Source organism: Echinops telfairi, unplaced genomic scaffold (genome assembly GCF_000313985.2).
Source record: "Echinops telfairi isolate 266 unplaced genomic scaffold, ASM31398v2 ScPeMD7_7424;HRSCAF=8462, whole genome shotgun sequence".
In the NCBI taxonomy this organism is placed as follows: Eukaryota; Metazoa; Chordata; class Mammalia; order Afrosoricida; family Tenrecidae; genus Echinops; species Echinops telfairi.
The window spans coordinates 26,657,807-26,678,581 of NW_022111324.1; the positions used below are offsets into that span (position 1 = coordinate 26,657,807).

Consider the following 20,775-nt stretch of genomic DNA (forward strand, 5'->3'; position numbering starts at 1 on the left):
GTGTCAGTAAAGCGGGCACCCGCTGATAGCACATATCTTTTTTTGAAGTAAAAAAACAAAGCGGTGCAAAAACACCCGGCGGGCCGGATGTGGCCCGTGGGTCTTAGTTTGAGGAAGCCTGAGCAAGAGACAAGAAAGGCAAGGCTCACCGAGCCATTTTATCTCTCTGCCCTTCAATTAATCCCACATATGTTTAATGGCCAGGTTGGCACAATAAACTAACGACCTCAAACATTTTACTTGCTGGGCTCTTGGACAAACTACCTAGTAACAAGGGAAATTTATTTAACTCTGTGTCAGCATTTTTTGGGTGCCTTATATAGTCTTGGTCTTTTAACTGTAACTATATCCCAATGAAGTAAATCTGATGCTTCTTCCCATTTTATAAGTGGAGCTATTGAGGTGCAAAACCATTGAGGCACTTGCTGAAGGGTGCACGGCTAGAAAGTAGCAGTCCTGGGAGTTGAACTTGGCACTTTGACTCTAGAAACTGTACTCGATAACAGAGCACTATGACCTTGCTAGACCATAATCAATTTGCATGCCAACCGGTGTGATGTGGTTTTTGTAAAACATTCACTACACTCTTTAGCCTGCAGTGTGTGCTCAGTAACTGGAAGCTATTGTTATCCTGTCTACCGCCTGGATGAGATGTTTTTCTTCTTGCACATACCTCCTGATAGCATTCCTTGCACTTCGTTATTGATGGGTCTCTTCCCTACATTAAAGGGTAGTCCTTTTGAAGGCAGGAACTCTAAGTCTCAGTTACCTAATGGCATTGTTTCCTAGTGGCATGGTGAGTGCCTGTTGAACGAATGGATGAACACAATGTGTTGGCTGTCATGGATGGTCTTTCAGCCAGAAAAACAGCACAGGGTGCCGTTCATGTCCAGGAGGGTAAACCAGGCAGTAAGGAACCTGGGATGCAATGGATACAGTCTTGGCTACTAACTGAAAGGCTTGGAGCCACTTAGTGGGTCTGCAAGAAAAATACCCGGCAGTGTACTTTTGTAAAATTATAGCTTAGGAAGCCACACGAGGCAGGTCTACTCTGACTAGGCTCTGAGTGGCAAGGGACTAGACTAACCAGCACACAGCAACCATAAGCCATACAGTACAGGCTATACATCTAGTCCCTACTGCCCACTGGCTTTGTGTCTGTGCAAATTATTTCTCATCCTCTTAGTGTAAATTTTCTGGTGCATTTACTGAGGTGAGTGCCCCAAACCAAACCAAATTCACTGCCGTCAAGTTGATTCCAACTCATAGGACAGAATAGAACTACCCCAGAGGGGTTGCAAGGCTGTGAATCCTTACAGAAGCAGACTACCACATCTTCTGTCACGCCACTGTTAGTGCTCCTTAATGGGGACAAGAGTTGTTCTAATGACCGAAGGAGATAGCACTGGAACTTAATGCAGTTGCTGGTCCACAATACACAACAAATCATTTCTATTACAAGTACTGAGTAACTGCTGGAACCTGGTGATATGCTTCTTTGTTGGGGTGCAGAGGTGAGAGACACCTGGCTCAGTCAGGAACCGCACAGTCTCATAGAAGAGAACTGTTCCCAAGTGCATTATCATTGTGTGCCGGGATTTGCAAAACAGACAGAATTCAGATAAACGGTGCATGTGATAGGCACCGAGTATGTAGTGGGGAAGCGAAGAGTGGTCACCTGAATGACGGACAAATGGATAAGTTGGATTCTGGAAAATGAACAATACCTTTAAGGCAGAGCAGGAACAAAGTCCTCAAATGCTAGGATTGTGGTCTTGAGTAAGCAATGGGGAGCCATTGGATTTTTTTTTTTTTTTGAGTAGGAGGGTGACATCAACAGAGCTGTCCTTTCGGAAGATTAATCTGACAAAAATATGTAGGATGAGCTAGTGGGGAGAGAAGTGAGGAAATAAATATCACGTAGACCTTTAGTAGAACCTCCTACACGAGATAGGAATCTATTCTGCAGCACCCTTACAGATGGTCATCCAGCTGATGGCGAACACAGCAGGCACAGGAAGTCCACTGCCTCCTGAAGCAGCTTTCTTCCCTTCTAACTCTTCCCTGTCTCCTCCCTCCATCTTCTTCCATGCCCACTTCCTTCCTTCCTTTCTGCCTAGCTTCCTGCCAGCCTGCCTACCTTCTTTCCACCTGTCCATCTGTTCATTTGTCCGTCCGTCCGTCCATCCATCCATCCATCCACTCACCCACTCAGCTGTTTTTCCTCACAAGTTTTCTAAGTGCTAGTTACTGGGTCAGTTAGGTACTGGGGGGGCTACAATACCACCCTGCCCCTAAGTATCTCACAAATAGTGTTTACATTTGGTGTCTGTTGTTGAATACTTTCTATTGCTAGGAAGTTCCCTTCTCCTCTGAGCCACAATCTGCTTCCCTTTAAGCCTCTTTCCCATTGGTCCTGATTTTCTCTCATGAACTCTGGTATGCTTACTCTTGTGTCACATGCCTGCATTCATTATGCGGCTCCTTAATCTTCTCTTCTTGTAGAACACCAGCCCCAGCTTACTCAAGAGTTCCTCATAAAGCAAGAGTCATCAAACGGAAGCACTTGGGGAGCTGGATGGGACTTGGTGCACGCGTACCTCAGCTCTCATTACTTTACAGGTACGATCTGAGTCACCAATAAGTTGGGACTTGCCTGAGATCACAGTGCTACTTAGTGATAAAACTGTGACAAGAACTTGAGCTCTCAGGTGTCCAGACTTGCAAGACCAGTGCTTTCTCAAGCCTCCCATCCTGGTAACCTCTCCCAAGCAGTTTCATGATCTCTCATAAATATGGATTCCAAAGTTGTGCGGTGTGCTTGCTATCTCACACATGCTATGACCTTGGCAGAGAGCTGTGATGAGAGTTAATAAAGGCCAACATTTAGCAGAAGATGCCGGGCCTCCTGCCAGCTTTACTACCTGCAGATTCTCACTCTGGCTCCTGACAGCCATCACAAGGAGTGATTAGTTCTCCTGTTCCAGGATGGTAAAACTGAGCTTCAGAGGAGTGAAGGAATTCCCCATCAAGACCAGCCAGTTAGTAAGTGGAAGTGCTAGGAATGAACGTGAGAGTTGCCCACCCCCTAGCTCAGTGTCTGACCCTCTCCCACAGCAGGGCCATCAGCTACCACGATCTTGAACTGTACCTTCATGAAGTTTGGATCCCTCAAGCCCTGTGCTTGTCAGCACATGTAGAATGTGTGGTCACCATGATGCCCTGCCCTTTAGGACATAAATGCTTCAGAGTTATGCTTCAGAGTTAGGCATTCTCCATCCTGCAGGGTAGAGTTTTTAAATTCTTTTTAAACGAAATAGAGGACTTTGTTTTTATTTCTGTCTGGGACATTGATTCAATGGTAGACTGTTTGCGTTCCATATAGGAGACCCAGGTTGGATAACCAGCTGATGGGGCTTCTGGGCAGACTCCACTTTTCTGTCAGTGGAGGCTTGCATGGTGCTATGAGGAGGCTAAGTAGGTTCAGTAGAGCTTCTAGGCTAAGATGGACTAGGAAGAAAACTTAGTGACTTATTTCTGCAAAGCAGCTGATGGAAACTCTGTGGACTGCAAAGCTCTGCGTGCCAACCGCTCCTGGGTCTGTCCAGTCCACCACTGATCTTGGAGGTTGTGCAAGACTGGGCAGCATTTTGGACTGTTGAGCTCAGGAGCACTCTGTGTTGAAGTTTGGGGAGATGGATGCTCTCAACAACAACGTTTCTGTTTCTGTTAAGTGCAACGCTGTTGATTTTGTTCAGTCTCATTGGCTGAGTGGAACAAGGCTCATGAATTAGGTCAGCGCACTTGGGTGTAACTCACAGTGTTTGGGGAGTGGAGCAGCCAGCTGTGTTCTTAGATGCCTGGGAAGATCAGATGGTCTGACCTGTGTGGCTATGAGATTAAGTGAGACAGTATGTATAGGAGGATTTTGTAAATCAGCAAGCTGGTGCCAATCCTGATGTTTTAAGATGGGGCCTTTGGCCTGTCTCTGCCTCTGGGCTCCAGCAGACTTGCCCTTCTCCATTCTTACCTTCTTAGAATTTTCCTGCCCCCGCCCCCTCCATTTCTCAATGTCCTACTCAGCCTGAAAGGCCAAGGAGAAAGCTTCCCTTACTTCTGTGCCAGAATTCATTTTTATTTTCCTTGCCAGACACATCCGTACAGCTGTGTTTGTCATGATAGTATAGCCCTTATCGCAGTCTGCCTTGTTCTGCCCAGACTTACCTCCACTAGCCTGATAATGCTTTGAGCACGGAGACCATAAAATTTGTGTCTTAGTGAACCTTCTCTCTCGTAGAACCTATAAAGAGAGACAAGTGTGGGTTGGTTCAATTGGGGCTTTGACATTGGCCATCCCTCCCATATTTATGTAACTGTAGCTTTACTCGTTTCCCGACTGGCTCCATTCCAATCAAGATGAAAATGTTGGAGGGGACAAGGACTCCAGGGCTTAGCCCAGAAGAACATATGGCTGTGTGCTATGAAGTTCTCCCTCCAAATTGTTACCCAAGCAGGAATGAACTCTTGGGCTATTGTTATGTAATGGGGCCACCTCCGAACCCCTACTTCTCCAGCTGTCTTTCCTTTCAGAATTTGCCAGGATTCCTTTGGGAGCCTCCTACCAGGCCTTCTTCTGGTCTACTACTTTTCCCCTTCGATTTATGCTGCACACCCAACCGGAGTTTTGGTTTTGTTTTAGTCTGTCTGATGGTGGCACCTCCCTGTCCTCCAACTAAAGCCCCTGGGCTGGCCCGTTGTCTCCGTGGGGGACTTCTCGCTAGCCCACCTCTGCATGTAGTCTACCCTCTTGCTACTCTTGAGCTTCCAACATTCTCACTTCTTCCCGGCTCTTTCTTCTTTCAGACATGCTCTGCACCATCTTTTACTTTGCTAACTCCTTTCTTGATTCTTCACTTAAATACTCTGTCCTCAGCAAGGTCTTCCCGAATGTCCTCTCTCATAACATTTGCTACTTTATTTTGAAAACACGTCCAGTCATTTGGAAGGTTCTTTGCTTCATGCTGGGAGCCCCCGGTGGTGTGGTGGGAGACCTGTTGGGCTGTAATCAGCATGGTTGGCAGTTTGAAACCTCCAGCAGCTCAGAGGGAGAAAGGCTGGGCTTTCTACTCCTGTGAACAGTTCGTCTCAGAAACCCACAGGGGTCGCTGTGAGTCCGCACTGACTCCATGGCAGGGAGGTTGGTTTGGTTTTGCTCCATTCCTGCCGCTCCCCCTGGGGTCTGCGTTCCCTGGTGCAGTGGCACTGTGCCTGATCTAGGAAGGTGGGCAATAGAGAAAAGGATGTTTGGTCCTTTGCTCTGACTGGCACTTCCTGAGTTCCTCGATAAGCACTAGCCTAGGGCTCCATGGGGCTCCCAGCCTGCTTAGGGGTTCCCACAGGTCAGCAAACAAACCCCAGGACGGTGTCACGTTCCCTAGCAGAGTGCGTGCACCCTCTTCTGAGAGTGACAAGAATGGGGTTGCCAGTGTTGTAAGAAGGTTCCGTTCCAGCTGGATCCAGTTCTTTTACCCCTGTACTCACCAGCTCGCAGACTGCCAAAACCTTGCCATGCTAAGTGGAACCGACTTTTCTTGCTCACCTAAGAACTCTCTGAAGAGCAAGATACAGAGTGAACTTGACATGATATTCTTAGTGAACCCCCTGTGCTTACAAGAATCTCTTAAGGCCACTTTTCAACTTTGACAGAAATCTGTCTACTGGTTTAGATCCCTGGATCTACATCTTTTTGGGGGGTGGGGGGTGGGCAGGGAATTTTGACATGTCTCCTTTGGTGTGTAGGGAGTTCGCTATGCTTACTTGCTCCCGGGGAGGCTTAGAGGTGAGGATCTCCTGATCTGATCTGGACTGCTTTTTTAAAAAAAAGTCTTAGTTATTATTCTTTTATTTCTCATCGCTGCTCTGCCTGCCTCTGTGCAGAGACCATTGCATAGAGTCGACTTAGAGAAGCAGTTGAAAAGCAAACACCCGTGCTGAGGAGTCACTTTTGACTCGTGACGCGTGACCCGTGAGGACAGACGAGGACTGCTTCGCACTTCTGTTGTCTTTGCAGGTGTGGACTGCCTGAGCTTTCTCCTGAAGAGTGGCTTCAAACGACCAACGTTTCTGTTAGCAATTAAGGACTCTAATCACTGTGTCCTGACGGAAGCCGTTAAAACACAAAACCCACAGCCAACCAGTTGATTCTGACCCAAAGCAACCCTGTCTCTAGAGGGTCTCTGAGGCTGTGGACCTTTCTGGGAGCAGCCTTTCTCCCTCAGAACTACTCCTGGGTTTGAATCACCAATGAGCAGTGAGCAGCCCATTGGAGCCTGGGATACTCTTCACCTGGGTAATCTTGGGCAGGTGGTTGAAGTTTTTTCTTCACCTTGGTTCTCCCATCTGTTACCGGAGGTACCTCAAGTGACTATGCTCATTGGTTCCCTCCAGCTCCTGGCTTCCAAAAGATCCAGTGCTTAATATTCTAATTCTCCAGCTTCAAAATATAGAATGAGTGGTTTTGTCTTCTCTTTCAGCATGCATCTTACCCTTTCCATGACATTGCTTGGAGAAATCTGTTTTGGGTTTCTCTTCCTTCCTCCTCCTCCCTCCCACTTTCACTTCTTAGCTCATATGAGCTATAGGCAGCTTAGCATTCTTAGAGGTTTGATCCACTCTTGTACAGTGACCCTATGACCACTTGGTTCCAGTGCCGGAGTGCTCACTGCTCTATCTAACACAAGCTCAGATTGCCCACATTTAAGTTCTGGCTTAACTACCAGCAGCTGCGTGCCTTAGGCATGTGTATTAGTCTGGGTTGACTAGAGAAATAAATCCAGACACTGTCATATGTCTGTAAAAGAGAGTTTTATATCCAAGAGTAACTGAAAAGTGGGTGAAGGGAGACGTCGGACAGGGCAAGATATGACAAAATAACAATTTATAAATTATCAAGGGTTCATGGGGGAGGAGTGAGTGGAGAGGGAGGGGAAAAATGAGGACCTAATGCCTGGGGCTTAAGTGGAGAGGAAATGTTTTGAGAATGATGAGGGCAATGAATGTACAAATGCGCTTTACACAATTGATGTGTGTATGGATTGTGATAAGAGTTGTATGAGTCCCTAATAAAATGATTTTTTTTAAAAAGAGTGACAGGCTGCACTCCACTCCTTCATTCCTTTATCAAGTTGGCATAAAATTGTTTAACTACCACAGCACAATATTGACCACTTGGCGTGTTCATTTTTCTTGTCTCTAAAATGAGAATCATAAAAGAACCCACTGCATTGTGGCATGTGAGGACCTCACTAAGCATAAAATGTCTGCATGGTGAGCCATTTCAATATTTGCACCTCATCACACTCTCCAACGGAGGGACTTTTCCCGGCAGACTTACTGACCGTTCTTTGGATATCTCATTTGTCATCTCTGCTCTGCTCGTGGAAAAGACTTGGAGCCCTTACTGATGAAGATCAAAGACCAGAGCTTTCAGTGTGGGTTACACCTCAACGTCAAGAAAACAGAAACTCCTCACAGCTAGATCAATAAGCAATTTCATGATAAATGGAGAAAATACTGAAATTATCAAGGAGTTCATTTTACTTGGCCAATCTACAAGCAACACCAATGGCATTCAGCGGTCAAGAATCAAAAAACATGTTGCATTGGGTCAATCTTTGGCGAAGGGCCTCTTTAAAGTATTCAAAAACAAGATGTCACCTGGAAGACCAAGGTCTCCTGTCCCAAGCACGGTGCTTTCCAGTTGCTTCACAAATTGCAAAAGCTGGGCCATGAAAGAACTGATGCGTTTCAATTATGATGTTGATGAGGAATGCCGAGTGCGTTGTGGGCTGCCATGGGAATGCACAAATCTGTGTGGAAGAAGTGCAGCCAGTAGGCTTCTTAGAATTGAGAGTGATGAGACTTAGCCTAATGTCCTCTGGACAGATTATCAGGAGGGACCGGTCCCTGGAGAAGGACATCGTTGAAAAAGGGGCAGACCCTCAATAGGATGATTTGACACGGTGTCTGCAAGAATGGGCTCAAACCACGGAACGGTTTTGTAGCTGACACAAGACCAGGCACTGTTTCATTCTGTTGCGCATGGGGTGCACGTGACTCAGACTGAGCTGATGGCATCTAACAACAATGACAGCGGCAACAACTCACCTCCTCCATTAAATAGGGTTTGGGTTTAATGATTTGAGCATGGATTTGAAGTTAATCATTAACAGAAGGCAATATTTTGTAGCTATTCAAGCATATGCTTGTTGAAATTGATATTTCTCATTTCCCTTTGTACTGCAAAGGCAATTGTTTATTTCTCCTGGTTATAAATGTTCCTATAGGTGGTTGAAAGCTTGTGGGCCTCTGGCCTTGGGCCCACACCTCTGACAATGGATAAAGGGAAGAAAGGCAGGGCTTTCTACTCAAGGAAAGAGTTAATGCTACCCTGTCCTATAAGGTCACTGTGAGTCAACATCAACCAAACAGCATTGAGTTTGGTTTTAGCTTGAGCAGAGAAGAAGCTGACCTTGAACTGAGGGCAGATTGCTGCCAAACACAGGACTTGATGGCCTCGCAACGTCATTATTACTGATATGACCAACAGAAGCACCTGGTCAGATAATTGGCATGAAGGCAATGGCTGTGGTCACCCTACCTTCTCCTGGCACCTTGTGCTCTGGCTTACCAAAGCCCTCGTGCATTCTTCCGTCAGACCCCCCCACCCCAGACACACCCACATACACCACCACCACCACCACCACCATCACCAAATGCTTCATCTCAGTGACCCAAGAGCACATGGACAAATCACTCACTCCTTCCTCACCATGAGCGCCTGCTGCACACATGGGTCATGCAGATGGCTCTGACACCCACTGTGCCCCCCTCCAGGAGCTCACAGTCTATTGCTTCTCCATTTACATTGTCATTTGTGAAGATGGCCTTTAACAAGTTGCTAACATTGGAGGAATAAATAGATTCCAGGACTGGCGTCGTCTTGGCTCTCCTGCTGATAAACCTGGTGCTGACCTCATTCCCCTCACCTCCTTGTTGGTCCCTGGTTGGGGGAAAGGTCTTTGCATTAGCAAGTGACCTTTTTTTTTTCTTTTAAAGGAATCTCTGCAAGTCTCCAATTCTGAACTTGTCTGATTGTAGGATTCTTAATCAATTTGGGAAAGCAGGCAGAGAGCTTGACTGCGTCTCCAGGGACACTGTGGATGCTGTGCCGAGGGGCCTGCTTAGTCACATTTGGCACCATCTGGCTTAAAAGTACTACTGGATGTTGGTCCAAGGCTAGCTCAAGTACTTAGAGAGTTCTGTAATTCTTCTCAAAGCAGTTGAAAATGTTCTAGCAGCGTAACAGAGCCACCAGGCTTTGTGAGATTTGCAGATACTCTATGAAATGTTAGATTTGCAGAGAAAATATAGGCCACCCAGTTAATTTGGATGTCAGATAAATATTGATATACTTTGGGATGTACTTATATATCAATGAACATCATTTATCTCATGTTCAAATTAACTGTCTGTCTTAAGTCCCCTAGGGGACTAGAACCAGCGCACACACAAACATACATTACGGAGGGTAATCTGCTTTGCTTATGCCAGTTGAATTGCCCAAGCATGACTCCTTCCTAGCAGCATCCAGATTCCTGTTCTGACAGAGAGCTGGCACTCTTCTAGCCTAACTGCAGGGCAGTGAATTACTTATGTGGTCCCTCTATCTACTTAGTCTTTGTAAGTCCAACCAAATGACTGGCTGCTGTTATGCAAATAAGCTGCTTGTGTACCACCAATGGGGTTGGAGGACTGCAAATGATGTAAATAGAGACATGATACATTTGTGAGGATGGAATCATGCCAGTAAGGTGTATAAAATGCTAACAAGAGGATTGGACAGGTTTGTCCTTCTCCTGGGCTTAAACTGAACCGTCCCAGTGACAGGAAGAAGAAACAATTGCTGGGATCGGAGTGCTTCCTTTGGACTCATGAGAAAGCCCTGCACTGAGAGCGACAGAGAGCTGTGGCACCAGGCATGCTGAGAGACAGTGAGACACGGAAGAAGAGAAGCTGCAGCAGCAGAGGTAACAGAACCTGGAGACCCGCAGAAGATGGGCGGGACCTGACATGGCGGGCTTCACGATCCATGGAGGGAGAAAGCTGAGCATTTTCAGTCAGGAGGCTTGCTGGTGCAATGAGGTGCCTCTGGGCACTTTATTGGGAGTTTGCCAACCCAGAGAGCTAGAGCTGAGTGCCCTCAGGCTGAGACTTCCTGGCAAAGTGGGATGCCTGTGGGCCCCTCAGTTGGCAGAGCTGGAAGAGCTTTGTGGCACTGACTCAAGCAGGGAGGGTCAGCTTAAAGGTGAGGCCTGTGTGCAAGCAAGACTGAGAAGAGGCTGTCCTGATGGAAGAATCATACCGAGTTATTTTCGAATCTGAATCATAACCTGGTCAGGCCCTCATAAACCCATTAACTGTAAGTACGATTTGTGAGTTCTGTGCGGGCATTGTAATGAGTTATTGAATGCAGCAGAGAAGTAGAGAATGCTCTGGCAAGGATGATTGGTATCAGAGTTGGTAATATATATACACATATATGAGGGTTGAGGAATGTCTGACTTCTGTCTCATAGGAATCAGCCTGAGGCTGTTGATTTTGATTCTCCTTCAACGCCTGTGTAGAGGTAGTCTGCAAAACCCACAGGAGTGGTTCTACATCTGTCCTACCGGGCTATAGGGTCACTATGAGTCAGAATGGGCTGACTGGGTGGGTTTGCATGTTTCCACTGGTGAAGTTAGCAGAGGTCAGACGCCGCCCACATGCTATTTTTGCACCAGATACATTGCCACATCACACTCTCCCATCACAGCATCCATAGTTGGGTGGGGAGGGTTGCGAAAGGCAACGTGAGGTAGCATCCCTCCAGTACAGGCACTCATACTGTGATGGAGCGTCGATCAGACAAGAAACATTGTCAGTCATCTAGTCCTGCTTGACAGGCCACTGACTGTCTTCTAGATTTCCATTCTGAACACAGGGAGCTGTGCTTTCTACACAGTAAAATGTATAGAAGACTTTGATGAATGCTTCCCTTTCTTCTGCTACTCATGTGGTGACAAACAATAGTTCTATTAAAATTCTTAAAATGTTCATAAATATCTTAATTAGCAGTCAGTTACTTTCACTTTGAAAAACAGCCCTTTTTGATGAAATAGTATTTGATGAAATTTGTAATTTATGGCTGCTTTCAAGCTCTGTTTTCTTATCTGATATAAGTAGCTCTGTAATTTTTATGGGGTCAGGACCTGTTAACTCAAGCACACGCTAGGATCTAGTCCCAAAATACCAGGTTTTGTACAATTCATCTTTGGTTCTCATTAGCTTTGGAATATTTATAACCGTACCCATTCATCATTCCTTCTTTTGAGAGCGGGTACCTCTTTGAGGAAGAAGGAAAAATATAGTCCCGCACCCTTGCAAAATTTATAGACTTCTGGTGAGTTATTGGCTGAGGCACTAAATAGAGAGTTCAGGAGGGCTACAGAATCTTTACTCTTCTTAAGAACACCTATGCCTTGCTTGTGCTATTTTTACTGAAAGGAAGAGGGAATTAAAGAATAAAAGAACAATAAGAAAACAAGACCAGCTGTCATCAAGATGAGTGTGGCAGATCCAAGGCATTAGATCGGGCTTGGACAGTTACTACTTGGTCAGGCGATTGCCCCTCCGCTACGTCTGGACCTGATCTGGTTTTCAACACTTGCTGCATTCTTGCTTGTTCGTATGAGGGTGGATCTCAGAGGAGTCATATCGTGGAGGCCACCCTCATGAAGTTGTGTTACATGTTTTTCTGTGTTTTGGTATGTGAAACCCAGGACTGATGAACTTAGAGGGACAGCAGGTAGAATCAGTGTGGGGTGGGGTGGAGGGTACAGTGATGGTGGTGGGGGTGTAAAAGGGAGACAATGTCAAGAAGTCCAGGAAGAAAAAGAATGTTTGGAAACAGATGGTGGTAGTAATTGTACAATTCTGCTTGATGAGATTGAATTATGGAGTGATATGACTCCCAATACTACATGTATGTGTCAGGGTAGAAGCCAATCTTTGGGTTTTTAATGACTGTGACCTTTTGAAAATAGATTACTAGACCGTTTTTCTGAGATACTTTCTGGGTGGATTTGAACCACCAATATGGAATGTGAATATGCTGAAATTTACTATTGTAGTTGCTATCAGAATAGGTCCCAGAACCTGTTTGTCTTTAATCTTTATTTAGCTACAGAGCTTTTACATGTAAATATAGAATTAGTGGTATCTAATTGATATCCAAGAGGTGCATGGAACTGTTGTTGTGAGTTTGCAGGGGGAGGAACCCTGTGTAGTTATCTTTTCTGAGTTGTTCCCAGCTATAGGTGGGGAATATTTTCAGAGACCTAAGACTCTTTCAGGAGCCCAAGTAACATAGTGGTTTTTGTGTCGGGCTGTTAATCACAAGATCAGCATTTGAAAGCACCAGCCGCTCCTCGGGATCAAAACCAGGCTTTCTACTCAAATAAAGAGTGTTTCTCAAAAGCCCACAGGGTTGCCCTGGTCAGCACTGACTCCGTGGCAGATCCATGCTGTGGCCCAAGGAAGCAGTGTCTGGTCAGCTTCTCTTGGCGTTAGGTTGTATGACTAGTCTGACAGCTCTTCCTTCTTCCCCTGGGGGCAGGGGAAGGGATGAATGGGCATGGTCACCTCCCAGGCCTGAGAATCTTCCCTACGCTGGTCCAAAACTACAGTTATGGAAAATCCTTTCTCCCACCGATCAGGCTGCCCAGGGGAGTGCTCAGGGCTCTCTGTGGGGTGCCACAAGAAGAAGAGAAAATGCAAGAGACTCGAAGTCCCCTCTTTCTAGGGAACTGACAGGGGACTCATTTAAAATACGCAGCTCCTATGAGGTGTCACCTGAGTGCAGGCTTGAACATGGTAACGTAGCATGATGGGGGCCGCAGACTTCCACTCCCGGGGGTTCAGGGTGTCAGAATCCCATCAACCTCAACTCAAGACTGGTCCCTATGAAGCATGGGTCAGACATACAAAACTTTTTTAAAACCAATCCTAAGACTAGCCATCTTTTCCATAGCACTGTACTTCTCAGCTGAGTTCAACAGTTTGTTGCAATGGCCACATAACACCTACAGATAATACTTGTACTTATGGGGCTTAGTACAATTCAGGATCAGAAATGATTCAGGATATCGTACTTTGAACAGAGCAGCCAACATGTAGGTCTCTCTTTCTCTCATCTCTCAGTGACTTGGCCCCTTGGTCCTGCTTGACCAAATGTTACAAAGCTCTTTAGCTTCACCAATAAGTGCCCAGAGAGGTAGCCCCAGTCTGTCAGTGTGTCTCAGTCTGAAAGTGTTCACTCAGCATTCTCACTCTGGGGCAGTGGTTCTCACCTTCCTCATGCTGCGACCCTTTCATACAGTTCCTCATGTGGTGGTGACCCCCAACCATATACTTATTTTCATTGCTGCTTCATCACTGTAATTTTGCTACTGTTATGAATCAGGCGACCCTGATGCCCTATGCCATCCTCACAATCCTTGTGATGTTTGAGCCCATTGCTGCAGCCACTGTGCAAGTTGTCTCCTTCAGAGCCCGCCTTTGCCCAGTGCTCTTCTACTTTAGCAAACACGACGTCCTTGTCCACACGCTGGTTTCTCCTGGTAACACATCCAAAGTATGTCAGATGCAGTCTCTCCATCTTTGCTTCTAAGGAGGATTCTGGCTATACTTTGTCCAAGACAGATTTGTTTGTTCACCATACTTTCAGTATTCTTTGCCAACACCATAATTCAGATCCAGCACTTCTGTTGTCTTCCCTCTGTGTTCGTTGCCCAACTTTCACCTACATGAGAGACAATTGGGAATGCCATGGCGTGGGCCAGGTGCCCTTTAGTCTTCAAAGTGACATCCTTGATTTCCAACATGTTAAAGAGGTCTTGTGCAGCAGAGTTTCCCAGGAAATGCATCCTCAGGGGAGTAGGGTGTGTGTGTGTGTGTGTGTGTGTGTGTGTGTGTGTGTACATTCCAACCTCAGTGTTTCCAGAAAATTTGGACTTCATGATAATTCAAAAATCTGTTCCCAAACACCTCCCTCTTTGATCAAGATTTTTCTAGAATCTTTCATTAAAATAATCGGGCACCATCTAGGTCTTCTGGACTCATAGCCAAGGAGGCAGTTCAGTTCACGGAGCCCATTAGACACACATATCAGTTCATCGGAGGTGCCTTTGCAGGCAGGGAAGCCCATGGCCCTGGTTTGGTTCTGTTAACTGTGGGATGGATACATTTGAATAGGCATTTGGATGTTATACTACTGAGCTCGGGAGTGGCCTGGGATTCGGGGATAGATTTATGAGTCATTGTATATAGATGATATTTGAATCAAGAGACAGGCTTAGGACTGAGCTCTATCACCCTCTGAATTTGAGGGGTCAGATAAAGGAAAAGGTGATAGCTAAGGGCTTGCAAGAGCAACCAATAAAGATAGAACAAAAGCCAGAAGAGAATGGTATTGTGTAGATCGAAAGAGAGACTATAACTTTCTTCATCGGGAAGAATTAAATCTGAAAAGCATCTTTCTCAAATGAAACAGAAATTGGGATGATCAGTTGCAACTAAGGTGCAAAGTAACATATAATAAAGAAGCACCTGCTTTGCTGTCAGGTGGTAAGAATGGTGGGGACCCAAGCCTAACAGGATGTGAGGAGAAAAAGATGAGGCTGTGATGATGTTTCTGTGAAACATCAGCAGAAAGAGCAATGCTGTTGGTACAGGAGAGAGGCGATGGTTACAGGAGAGCAGTAGGTGGTAGGTGTGTAGCGGTAGAGATTTTGACCTTAGCAGCAAAAACACTTTTTGCATTATAACAGATTGGAAGGTCGAGTGGGCAGAATTAAATGCAGCTAGGTTAGTGGGACTAGAGGATTTATCGTTTTGTGAGGCCTGCTTTCACTATAGGGAGAAAGATGGTCTTTTGTACTCCTGTAAAGAGTTATAGTCTCGGAAACTAACAAGGGGGATTTTACCCTGTCCTATAGGACATCATGAGCTGGTGTCAAACTCAATGGCACTATTTTCATAAGGAGGACACATAGCTTTATGCAAAAGGTCAACAATTTGGACCCACCAACTGCTCCATGGGAGAAAGACGAGTTTTTTGCTCCCATAAAGACTTAGAAACTCCAAAGGGCAGTTCTTTTTCGTAAGGGGTCGCTGTGGGCTGGAATTGACTCAGTGGCGATGTTTTTTTTCTGTTCTTTGTGGGATCCTCCGTGGCACCGTAGGGTAAACACAGGACTGCTAACCGTACAGATTTACAGCCGCGAAAACCCTTCGTAGGGTTACGGTGAGTCCCAATGGACAGGAGAGCAGCGGCATTGGTGATTTTCCTTGTAAAGAGCCCCTCGTGGTGCAGTGGACTAAGTGCTCAGCCTCTAGCCAACATCAGAAGGTGGAACCCACCAGCTGCTATGCTCTCATAAAGATCGCAGCCTTGGGATCTCCACGGGAACGCTCTACCTTTGCTGTAGGGTGGTTATGTGGTAGAATCAACGCTACAGCACAAAACACAGCAGTATTTTTATTATGCGTGGGTTATGATGCTGGCCTGGGCTGAGGCGGGTGGCCTTCGAGGTTTGAGGATGCAGGAATGCCCTTCAACACAGAGACCGGCAAGTGCACAGACTGAGGAGTGTCATAGGTGTGTGGCCAAGGTGAGTACCATCAGGACTGGGCAGCATCAAGAGAAGTCATTGCTTGTCTAGGTTGGCATGACATTGGCAGCCAGTTCTGCCTAAGCATAAGGAGCTCATGGTTTAGCTGCTTGCTCTTCCCAAGAAGCAATTCAGATCTGTGCCACCCTGCTTAGCTCCCCACCCGAATTAATAAGTTGTTAGAACATATTTTAAGTTTTCCTTCCCTTCACCCTTTCTGTAACTCTTCCAACTTCCCCTTCCTCATTCACTGCACAGGCATTTACTGAACCAGGGCAGCGGCAGACTCGGTCCGAGGACTGGAGACCTGGACAGATGAGGCCCTTCTTCTCCTAACACCTATTCTAAGAGTGGGTGGCAGCCGTAGGCAAGGAAAGAAATAGTTGCCCATGGGAATTCCAGACCCCGCTAAGAGCTGTAAAGCCAGTGCATGGGGTGTGATTGCTGACTCGGGTGAGGGGAAGGGGACTCTGGCAAGTCATTCTGAAAATGATGGTGTTCGCGTTGAGACTTAAAGGAAAGGACTAAGGACAAAGGCAGCTGTGAGGACCCGACGGGGGCCAGGAGCCTTTTCTGTTTATTGTGGGGAAGAGGACACCACAAGAAGGAGCGAGCCTGTGGGGTGGGGTTAAAACACCTTCTCACCATTTCTTGTTCAGAGGAATAAGATGTTAAAATGTTTAAATAGCCTTTGTGGCTGGGCGGGAGCAACCTGATGGCTGAGCACAAGCCCAAGGTATCCAAGAATCTGCGGTGCATGAAGTTCATGCAAAGGGAACTAGACTCTGAAACCAAGAAGCAGCTGGAAGAGGCGGAGGAGGAGTCGGCCGTGGATCTGCCCGAGCTGAAAGAGAAAGAGAGCCTCATCGTCAAGTGCGCTCAGCTTTTTGTTCTACGCACACCTTCTCTGTGCAAGGATGCCCTTCTGAGCTGAGAAATCAGTGCTTCAGATGAACTCCGAGAGCAAAACCCAAGCAGTTGAAGATGAAGTAGTGGAGGTCAATGTGCCAGATGAGGAAATGGCTGGAAGGTATGAAAGCCAGGTGGGCACAAGTGGGAGGAAGTTCACCGAGAAGAGAGACCAGGCCAGTGATGAAGAAGATGAAAATGGAACGTGAATCTGCTCGAAACAAAGCTGTCCTAAAGTCCCAAGATTAAAGCGGCTGCCTAAAGAGACGCCTCGGGGGCAGCAGCATTTGGGGTGTAGCCGTGCTCATTGAGCATTTTGGGGTGTAGCCGTGCTCACTGCGCTGTCATTCTTGATGGTCTCCTGTGCATTTGTGAACAAGGGCATGCTTTGGACAGTGCTGTCCCCCAAACAGACGTGTGATGGATGGTATACATCCTTTGGCCATAATGGAGCTTGTCAAGAAGGGGGTTTCCACCCCCCGAGCTTCACATGTACCTAGTTACATGCTAGTTTTCATAGACTGCTGTGACCTTAGATTTTTAAAAAGTGTAGCGCTGTGAACCCTGCCCTTCAATAAATGTATCTCATTGGTTTTTAAAAAGTTTAAATCTTATCATGAAACACTGACCTCCCTTCTACATTTTCACAATTATTCATTTAAGCAATGTTTTAGTTAGCTAGTGCTGCTGTAACAGGAAGGCTGCAAGCAGTGGGCTGCACCAGCCTGAAACTGCTTTTCTCAGGGTTTAGGAGGCTAGCAGTCTGAATTCAGGGCACCAGCTCTAGCGAAGTCTTTGTCATCTCTAGAAGGAAGGTCCCTTATTCCCCCTGACTGCTTCTTTCTTCAACTCCTGAGCAGTCTTCATGTGGCTTGTGACCTTGGACACCCACCCACCTTGCCCCAAATAGGCACACCTTAAGAGCTTTTGTTTGAGTCCCTTTGTAAGATCTCAAGGGATTGACCCCTCGTCAGCAAAACAAAGACTGGCCATTCCCAAGTGGGATTATAATCTGTTTAAGATTCACAACACACATTTTTTTGGGGGGGTTGTAATTCACTCCATAACACAGACCAACCAATGTACTGCCACCCAGTTGATTCTGACTTACAGTGACCCTACGGGATAGGGTTTCTATAACTTTTTTTTTTTAATAATCATTTTATTGGGGGCGCCTACATGACTATCACTCTTTATGGGAGTAGAAAACCTTGTCTTTCTCCCACTGGTGGTTTGAATTACTGCTTGCCATTAGCATAACTCACTATGCAACGCGGGTCCTGCTTTAATCCATAACAGGGAAATAAAATCATTCTGGGAACATATAAAGCACGTTTTATATTCACATCAGGGCCACTCCAAAACAAACTCAGAAAATTGGCGTGGAACACAAAATCAGGTTTCTTTCGATCAGTAGAGCAAACAAACATCAATAATTGAAGCAGGCTCTGTCTAGTACAAAGTACATTCAGACCGTCCCCTTAGCTCTGGATTTTCTTCCTCATTTAACTCAGTGTTTGGTTCTGGCCGAAGATGAGAGCTTTGTCTATCTCTACTGCCACACCTACAGTGTAAAGATGGCGCCTGGCTGTGGAATGAAGGTGGGTGTGAGGGATCCAGGTATCTGATGGTTTGTGTGCTTGTGGGGTGGAGCCTAGCAAGGGTTTACATTTAATCTGAAGCAGTAAGACCATTTTATGCACCTTTCAAAAAAGAAGGCGGAAGAGTTCAGATTCCCAGCAGCACCCAGAAAGGTGTTCCTCGTGAGTGCCATCTACGGCTCAGCTCAATTCCACCCATTCGATTGCCCTGGGTGTTCTGAACAGATGCCATTCAGGGAGAGTTTTGTTTGTCAATATCCAATTAAGCCCATTGAGATATGGAAGGGGCCCCAGAGCTCATTTCGAGGTCCTGTGCCCACCTCTCCATGATAATGCTTTGTCTGGATGACGGGGAAGAAAGAACAGCCTGGCCCCTCTCACTGCACAGTCCCCTCAAACGAGGCTCTCTCCAACCCGTTTCCCTTCACAGTACACAGAGAACAGGATGAGAGTGGAGAGGCACACTGGAGTACTCAGACTGGGTTACAAGGCCCGGAGTCTACTGGGCAGGACGTTCAGGAGGTACAGAGGACAGTGGGGATTGTCTCTGGGCACTTGTAATCCAGTGGAACCTCTGGGTGGGAAGCTTTGCTGATGGATCAGGCTAATTCATTAGATTGGGTGCCCCTGGAGTTTAGCGCTGTTTGGGTCATCTTGTGTACTACAGAGGCTCTTGAAAAGTGATTAAGGGCTAGTTACTGTTAGAAGAGTCCTGTTGGGATAGTGATTACAAGTTGAGCTGCTTCCTCAATACCATGTTACTATCTCATTGATTCCAACTCATATTGACTCTGTAGACTAGGGTAGAACTGGCTCAGAGGGTTTTCAAACCTGTAACTCTTCATGGAAGCAGACTGCTACATCTTTCCCCTGTGGAACTGCTCAGGAATTCAAACTGCTGAGTACTTGACCAGTGCACCACTAGGGTGCCTAAACTCAGGATACGGGTATGGAAATCATGCTCTTGACAGGTGAGGCAGTCATCCCAAGGTCACAGAGCCAAAAAGTGTCCAAAGGAAGATGATATGGAAGAATGGGATACAAAAGTGAGGGTTGTGGTTTCTTAAGGTTTGGTGGCTGTTTAATAAAAAAATGAAATGAGAATTCAAATGGTTAACAAATTTCTCTAAAGAAACTTAAACAATATAGATATATATTTTTGGTTAAAGTTCTTATTTGTATCCAGAAGACTATTAGATGTATTTCTTGCTGTGCTTCCTCAGATCTGATTGCAGTGGAGCTTTATGGGAGTAAGGAACCAGGTTAAAAACCCACTAAACTGGATTTTGAGCCCTTGGGGGGAACACAGTTGAGCACTTTATTAACAGAAGAGTTGGCAGTTTAAACCTACCCGGAAGCCAGTGAAGACTCTCAAAACGCCCTACCATCGAGTTGATGCGGACAGAGTGGAAAGACCCCTGTGGATTTCTGGGACTGTAAGTCTTCACGGAAGTAGAAAGCCTGGTCTTTCCCCCACGGAGAGGCTGGTGGGTTTGAACTGCTGAGCTTGTGGTTGGCCGCCCGTGTGGAACCCACTACCCCACCAGGGCGCCTCGCAGGAAAGACAAGTCTGGCAAGCTGCTTTGGAGAGATCACAGCCTTGAAAACCCTATTTGCCCCTGACACGCGAGGGGTTCCTGTGAGGGAGCCAACCGGAAGGCTCCTGTGCGCTGTGTGGGCTGTCAGTCGAGACTTCCCTTTTCCTCACAGCGCATGTGCACGAGGCTTCCTTTCACACGAGTGCTGGTTCATTTGTTGTCCGTGTCCTCAGTCAGCCCTGAGGGTCAGACTATGCTGCGAAAAGACAAGCAGCACCAGAGTTTATGTCTGCTTTCCTCCTTGCTCATCCTCACCCCCAACTTTCTTTATTATTATTTTTTTAATTTAAGAGGAACCTGTCTGAATTTGCGCCTTGGGGAAATCTGATCATTTTGAAAGCTGCTTGCTCTGAAGCTGAACGAATTTTTCAATGTAGTAAGTTTGGAAAGAAACATCTCTGACAGTTTAAAAGCTGTCCTATGACACACACACACACACACACACACACACACACACACACACACATTGGGTATGTAAATATGTGTTTGTGTGTTTTGTAGAGTTTGTGGAGTGCACGGCACTGAAACATGTTTACTAAGTTATGTATCTAACCAGCATGTTAAAGAAATCTCAGGAAAGCTGATTCACTTTTGCCAATGAGAAGGACCCGAATGTCTGCCAGATCCTGCTTTTCCTGAGAAAATCGAGTGCTGGAAAAGTTGTATTTCCTTTTGAGTGTTGGGGCCAGAGATGCATCAAAGAAAGAAGGGGGAATCTTACCAAGTTCTCTCCACATTTTGAACTGAAGGGTCCTATTTGCTGTTTGTTTTTGTTGTTACACTCAATAACCTCAGTAAACTGGAATTCCACTGGGGGAGGCATGGGAGAAGTACCTTCTTAAATTTCTAAGTCTTTTGATAGCAGAAAGCTTCCTCTTCTGGTGAGTGGAAATTTCC

The 20,775-nt window shown here is 46.2% G+C and overlaps 1 pseudogene; it reads left to right on the plus strand.

The window, feature by feature from the left end:
- The first annotated feature begins 16,485 nt into the window (after window positions 1-16,485).
- Window positions 16,486-16,888, plus strand: LOC101647542 (annotated as a pseudogene).
- Window positions 16,889-20,775: the final 3,887 nt, after the last annotated feature.